We start from the raw sequence: 8,107 nt of genomic DNA on the forward strand, positions 1-8,107 counted from the left end.
CTTCTTCCATGCATATTATTTTACTGAGCTGCGATCAGAATAAAAATGTAATTTTTATCTCCTTAGCATTTTTTAATGTCACTAAACATCCTCAAAAAAAAAAAAAAAAAAAAAACCTCAGTAAGGCCTGCATAGCATTTTGTAATATTTGTGTAGTTATATTCTTGAGAACTAAGTTTTCTGGTGCTTGCTATTATACATGTCATGGTGGCTCATATTTGTGATATTAACCTTTGCATTTTATTTTTTCCTTTAATATAAATTTCCAAAAATGTGAAATTTCCTGGGTTAAAAATTGTTATAATTTAAACCTTCTACACAATGCAATATAAGATTACTTTCTGAAATTGTTGAACCTGCTTACATTCCCCAAACTATATGTGGTGGCCATTTTACAACAGCCTAACTTCTAAAGATATTCTTAATTTTAAAATATCCTTTACATTTTTTAATAGGCAAAAAATGATACTTTATTAAAAGTTTAACATTTATCTTATTAACAAACAATGAATTTAAATGTCTTTTAGATATTCATTTTCTCTTGTGACATATATTTATGTCCTTAATCCATTTTCTATTAGGAGGTAGGGAGTAGATGGGGTAAGAATAATATTTTCTTATCAAATTATATGAGTTTTAGATATATTACCACTTGATTATATTGAATGTAAATATTTATATATAGTTTCCTTTCCTCTAGGTGTATCTGAAATACAGACATTTAATGTTTTCATGCTGTTAAATCTGTCAATATTTATTTTTTTGGATTTCTTTTAAGCCTACAATGTCTTTCCCTACTTAGAGAACAGACAAATATACAACTTTATTTCCTTCCGTTTTCTATGACTTTATTTTAACATCTAACTTCTTAACCCATCTCAAATTTATTTGGAAAAAATGGTATGAGAATTGAATAGATTACTTCTCAAATAGCTAAAAACTGGTCTTAGCACTGTTTGTTGAGTGCCTCTACCTTTTCTCCCTTATTTGCTATTATATAATAATATTCTATATTTAATAGCTCCTATTTCTTGGTTATATACTCATTTCACTGATTTGTCCATCTGTCCTCATACCAGTTTCACACTGATTAGCTTTATACTGTTTTAATACCCAGGGGGGCCATTAATCTTCTTTTTCAATTTTTTCTTAGCTATTCCAGATGAACTTTGGAATCATTTGTCAAAATATTTAAAAACACAGTTGGCTTTTGATTGGAAAACATTAAATCTGAAGATTAACTTGGAAAGAATTGACATTCCTTAGTAGTCTGTCTTCTCATGCAGCAACCTGGCTTGTCTACTTATTCAAATCTCTTATATATCTCTCTTTTGTAGATTTTCCCTCATGAAGATATAATCCTGACCTCTTTTTTTCTTAAAAATCTAAATACATTGTCACTCAAATTCCAGTTCTACAGTTTATGGAACTTCAGTTCCCTCTCTAAAACACTGTTATTTGGCAACATACATGTTTTATAATCACTTCTTGCTCTGAGCAAATACCTAAGCTGGCTGAAAAGGTTCAGTCTATGGATCATTTTGCCATCTAACCCTGACTGCCCCTGTTCTATGCTTGGTGTAGAATTTGGTCTAATTCCCTGATTTGCACTCACACATGCACTTATACACACAAATTCATATGCTCACACTCACACACAATCTGCTCTCAAAAGGCACTGTAAATTCGGCAGACTTGGCTATAAGTTTGAGAGGATATAAAATTCAACCTTAAACATGCAGGTTGTTAAAAACACTTTGGCTATCCTGCCTTATTCATCAGCCATTTCTTGTCCCCAAGTGCCTCTTTATTTATTGTGGAGAGCAATTAAGGTAACTTTCCTTTTCCTCATGGTTTCTACTTTTTCTGGAGCTTATTAGATATTTTCCTGAGCAAAGACAGTTCTGTCCCTAATGCCAGGCCAGAATAAAAATAATATCCCCAGTAATATAGGTTTTCACTTTTCTTGCTGGACTTATTTCCATATATTTTATCTTTTTAGTTGCTGTTATGAATGAACATTTTTGCATTCTTTAATGAATTGTTGGTGGTATTCATGAAACATTTAAAATTATATATTTATTTTATATCCTATACTTTACTAAACATCAATTCTAAGACTATATTTTTAAAACTCTGTAACACCAATTGTAATTAACAGACTCTCCTGTTTTCCAATAATTATGTGCCTCTTGCTTTTGTTTTACATCATATTGTAAAATATGGGGGGGAGGGGTGTTACCACCCTTCTCCTGTATCAAAGAGTCTCTAATATTTGTCCTACTCAGGGAAGAGATGATGTAAAGATTACAAGGAGTGTCTGTAAAAGAGTGTTCCCTGAGTCTTCTCCTATAGCCTCAATATATCACTTAAAATGTTTATTTTTAAAGCTTTCTGGTGAAAAGTGTTTATCAATGATAGCTCCATAAAAACAACAATAAGCTTTTTTTCCCAGCAACTATAAGCTACCAATCTGTATTCCAAAAAAAAAGTAACCTTAAGTGTTTATCCTTTCTTGTTCAGAGCACTGTTTCTGCAGACAGTGGCACCATTTCTCATTATACATCCCTAAATGGGAATTCTAATACATGCTTTTCACATGTTCCCCTGACTTTGTAATAATCTCCTATCTTAACAGTGATTAAATTTGGGGATAGTAATCACAAGTGTTTCCACCTCTTTGTTTCTCAATGGTTCATTCTGGATATTTTCACTGACCTATCTTACAATTTATTGATTTTTTTTTTTTTTAGCTGTGTCCAATAGGCTGTTAAACCCATCCACTGAGTCCTTAAACCCAGTTACTGTGTACTCTTTTCTTACTATAGTCTAACATTAATAGTTAGAATATAAAGCTTAAAAACGTGTTTAAAAATTTAAAAGTTAAGGGCCAACCCCGAGGCTCACTTGGGAGAGTGCGGCGCTGGTAGCGCAGCGGCGCTCCCGCCACGGGTTTGGAGCCTATATGGGATGGCCGGTGCGCTCACTGGCTGAGCGCGGTGCAGATGACACCAAGCCAAGGGTTGCGATCCCCTTACTGGTCACACACACACACACAAAAAATTTAAAAGTTAAAAAAAAACTTGTTTAAAAGAGCCCCACACTTATGGAGTTGGCAGTTCGAACCAAATTTCCCACTGAGAATAAATAGACAAGATGATAAAAAAAAAAAGTCAACTTAAAGTAATGAGCAAACTAACAAGGCAGTAAAGAATTACTATGCCAAAAGCTGGAAAAAGTCAAATCTATTGAAGCTCTTTTTTTCCTGTAGAGTCATCTACTACTTCCTGAGGAACGTGCTGATGGGTGAAAAGCTAATCAGAATTTCTGGAAGTCTTGTGAGGCTGGTGGGACAGACATTGAAGTGCATAGACTGCCAAGATGTAAGGGCCCTACTGAGTACCTCCTGCTTTGGATTAAATATGGAAAAACTAAAATCTACAGATAAGGGTGATTAGATAAATAAGAAGTAAACAGGTTTTTCACAGGGACTGCTGCTCAAGTTTCAGTCATCTCAATGCATGAGACTGCCAGAAACAAATGGAAATTCTCTTTGGAAAAAAGAACACATCCTAGTCCTTAATTATTTCTACTTTTAAAAAAAATATATAATGTGCAGTACATAACCAAAAGAAACTAGGGACATGAGACAAGACAATGTAAACACAGCCCAGCAGAAACAATAGACAATAGAAACATACTCACAGGGACCCCAGATATTTAGATTAACATGTAGCCAAACATTAAAATAAGCATGCTTACTATATTCAAAGAAGTAAAAGACAAGATTAAAAACCTGGCAAAGAAGTGAAAAGTCTAAAAAGGAATGGCGGATTTGAAAAAAAAAAAAAAAAAGCCAAATAGATATTCTAAAGCTGAAAAATACAGTACACAGTAACTGGGTTTAAGGACTCAATGGATGGGTTTAACAGCTAAAAAAAAAAAAAAATCAATAACTTGTAAGATAGGTCAGTGTAAATATCTGGAATGAACCATTTAGAAACAAAGAGGTGGAAAACACAGAAGAGAAGGCAAGCAACAGAGTCTAACACTTTATAAGTGGAATCTCAGAAAGACAGAAAGTAGAATGGACCAGAAGAAATATTTTAAAAGATAATGGCCTAGAATTTTTCAAAACTGCTGAAAAGCATCAACTTGCAGATTCATGAATTTCTATGAAAACTAAAAGAAGAAAAATTTAAAGAAATCTACATCTAACAAAACATGGGAAGATTAGTGAATATGAAAGATAAAGACAAAAATTTAAGAGCATTCAGAGAAAAGTGGACTATTTCCTTCAAAGAAGCAACAAATAGATTGAGAGCTGGCATTTCAACAGAAAAAAAAAAAAAGAAACCAGATGATTAAAATACATTTTCAAAGTTCTGAAAAATAATTACTGCCAAACAAGATATCTATATTCAAAAAAAAAAAAAAAAAAAAAAGATATTTAACTCAGCAAAAATATCCCTCAAGAATGAAGGTAAAAAAATTTCCAGGCAAAGCAAAGCTAAGAGAATTGATCACTTCCAGTATGTCATTAAAGAAAATAACAAGAGAATTCTTTAGAATTTTAGATTGAAGATATGTAAGAAGAATTGAGAGGACAAAAGGGGAGAGTGAGGTAAAATAATTGTTTAAAACAACAATAATAGTTGTTAGTTTAAAATAAACAGAATTAAAATACTCAAAAACTGTAGTGTATAAGTCAGGAAGATGTGAAAATATTTCCGAGGTCCTTGCATTGCCCAGGAAGAGGGTAAAAATGCAATTAACAATAAATATTAAGCTTTGATAAACTGATATATCTTAATATTTAGAGTAATTACTAAAAAATCATAAGAGCATGTAACTACTAAGGAAACAAAGATTAAATACTTAAAGTTATCAATTCAGTAACTAGAAACCTAAATAACTAAAAAATTCCTTGTCTAAAAGCTAGGGAAAAAAACAGCAAATTAAACCTAAGGGGAGTAAAACTAAAGAAATAATAGTGTAATGCCAATAAAAATCCAAATAGATTTTTAGGTAAGAATTGAAAAGCTGATTCTAAAATTTCTATGGATGATCCAGCAATCCGCCTACTGGGTATATGCCTAAAAGAATGGGAACCATCATGTCAAAGAGATACTTGCATTCCCATGTTTATTGCAGCTCTATTTACAAAAGCCAAGATATAGAACCCACCTAAATGTGCATCAACAGATGACTGGATAAAGAAAATATGGCATATATACACAGTGGAATACTACTCAGCCATAAAAAAGAATGAAATTCTGCCATTTGGAACAACATGGATGAACTTGGAGAAAATTATGTTAAGTGAATAAGCCAGACACAGAAAAAGAAATACTGCATGTCCTCACTCATAAATGGGGCTAAAAAAGAAACAGCAAACACAATAAGACATGGAACTTTCAGAAGGAGAGATCAGAGCTATAGTTGTTAGAAGGGGAAGGGGAGTGGAAGGAGGGTTAGGGAGAAAATTGCTTAATGGACACAAAGAATGAGTAAGTTTATAACGATGAATATACCAACTATACTGATTTGATCATCATGTATTGTACGTAAATACTGATAGTCAATTCTGTACCCCACAAATATGTATAATCAATTATGTTGCAATTAAAAATAAATTTAAAAATAAAATAAAATTTGTATGGAATTACAAAGGTCTAAGAATAAACACAGCATTCTTGAAGAATTGGGTGAGATAATTTTCTTTACCAGGTACCAAGACTTCTGAAAAATCTCCTATTATCAAGATAGTGCAATACTACATAAGGAGAAGACAAATGGGCCAAGAAACAAGACGTGGTACAAAAACACCACCATTCGTAAATAGCCACCTGATCTATACAAAGGAGGCATTGCAAAACAGTAAGGAAAGGATAATCTTAACTAATTTTGGCTGAGTCAATTGAGTATCCCACAGGGTTCTTTTGAAGTAAATCTCAGAAATCATATTATTTCATTCATAAATACTTCATTAAGTATATTTAAGGGATTTTTCAAAAACATAATACAATACCGTTATCCCATGTAAAAGTTACTATAATCCCTTAGTATACTCGGATATCCAAGCAGTGTCCAAATTTTCCTGTCTTAATTTTTTCATAGTTGGCGAGTTAAAATCAGTTCCAATGAAACCCACACTTTTCATTTATTGTTATCTTTTAAATATTTTTTAATCTGTAGATCTCCCTTCCTTTTTATCTTGCAAATTATTGTAAAGTAACTGAGTTCTTTGTCCTGTAGAGCTTCCTACATTTTGAATTTTGTACCCCTGCAGTGTCATTTAGCATGTTCCTGTGGCACCTGTACTTCATATAAATTAGGAGTTTGATAGAGGTTCAATCAGACTCGGGTTCAATATTGTGTAAAGACCATTAATGTTGTGTTTTTATTGCAACATAGCAGAAGGCATATAATGTATGCTTATCTCTTTGTGGTTTTAATATTGATCAGTGAGTTCACTTATTATCAGCCTGACTCATCCATTTTAAAATTCCCCATCATTTTTTAACCTAATGGACTTGGTTGGTAAACTAGATTCACTTGGTAATTTGCCTAGATCCATTATTTTACTAAAGGCTGAAAATGAGGATATTCTAACTTTCCTTCTTTATTTATTAAGCCTGAATACTTCCATAAGGAACTTTCCTTTATCAACTGCTTAGCTAATCCGAATATAGTTCACAGAGGAAAAGCAGGATTAATTTGCTTTATCCTACTAGTACTGTTATCCTACTACTACTACTACAGTACTACAACACACACACACACACACACACACACTCTCTGCACACACACAGGGCTTTCAGGAAAACAACTGCAATATTATTAATAACATGTTATTAAAATAGTTTAAGATTTCTTTGAAGTTTTTGTCAAATTACTGTTTTCAAATCACTTGAAATAATTTTCCTCTATGTCATTACAAAGTTATTTTTATTGCTTTTAATTTTTAGCCACTGCTGTTTATCTTTGTTCATTTTTATTTAATGGTGTTTTATAACTTTCTAACATAGATCCAAAAACAAATATGCAAAATAAGGTCTAGCTTTCTTCTCTGACTCCTGATCCCTTTATCTTGTTTTGTCCCTCTAAGTAATAATTTTTTTAGTCTATGGTTTATCTTTCCATTTGTAAAAAAATAAGTACACATAAACATACATTCAAATACATATTTGTGTTTTTTCTCCCTTTTTTATAAAAATGTACCATACTATACATTGATCTGCACTTTCCTTTTCTCAACTAACTTGTATATAGAAATATTGCACAATGTTTTGCAGAAGAATAGTACTTTGTAGTGTGATTGGACCATAATTTATTTAACCAGTTCTCTATTTATGGGCATTTGTGTTGTTTCCAGTCTTTTGTTATAATAAATAGTGCTGCAATATGTAGCCACTTGCATACATCTTTTTGTATTTTTGCAAATGTGTAGTTTTATTGCTGGATCAAAGGGTTGGGTCAAATCCTTATGCCATTTTCATAGTTATTACTAAGTTCTCTAATAAAATATTCTGATTAAATTAAAATTAAGAGCTCCAAACAAAAGAAACCATTAAGAGAATGAAAAGGCATATTACAGAGAAGATATTTGCAACATGTACAACTGACAACGGGCTCTTATCCAGAATGTGTGTACTTATGTACATATAAATCTTAAAAATTAACAAGAAAAAGACAGACAACCCAACCCAATAGGAAAATGGATTGAATCTCATTAAAATTATATTATAAAAATTGAAATAAAAACTTGTAATGTTAAAATGAAAAAGACTGCTAAAACCAAGTGTTGGCGAAAATATGAAGCAAATGGAAAATTGGTGAGAGTACAAATTATTATACTCAGTCTGGAAAACTGTTTAACATTCTGTATTAAAGCTGAAGATACACATATTCACCACCCAGTGATTCCTCTTCTAGATATAAGCACAACTAAAGTGTGTATAATGTGCGCCAAGGGACATGTTCAAGAATGTTCATAGTAGCATTGCATGAACAACCACGTCTATCAGCAATAGAATGGTTTACTAACCATTAATTGTGGTAGACCCATACAATGAAATGTTATATAGTCATGAACATGAATAAA

This window comes from Cynocephalus volans, chromosome 4 (genome assembly GCF_027409185.1).
Source record: "Cynocephalus volans isolate mCynVol1 chromosome 4, mCynVol1.pri, whole genome shotgun sequence".
NCBI classification, from domain to species: Eukaryota; Metazoa; Chordata; class Mammalia; order Dermoptera; family Cynocephalidae; genus Cynocephalus; species Cynocephalus volans.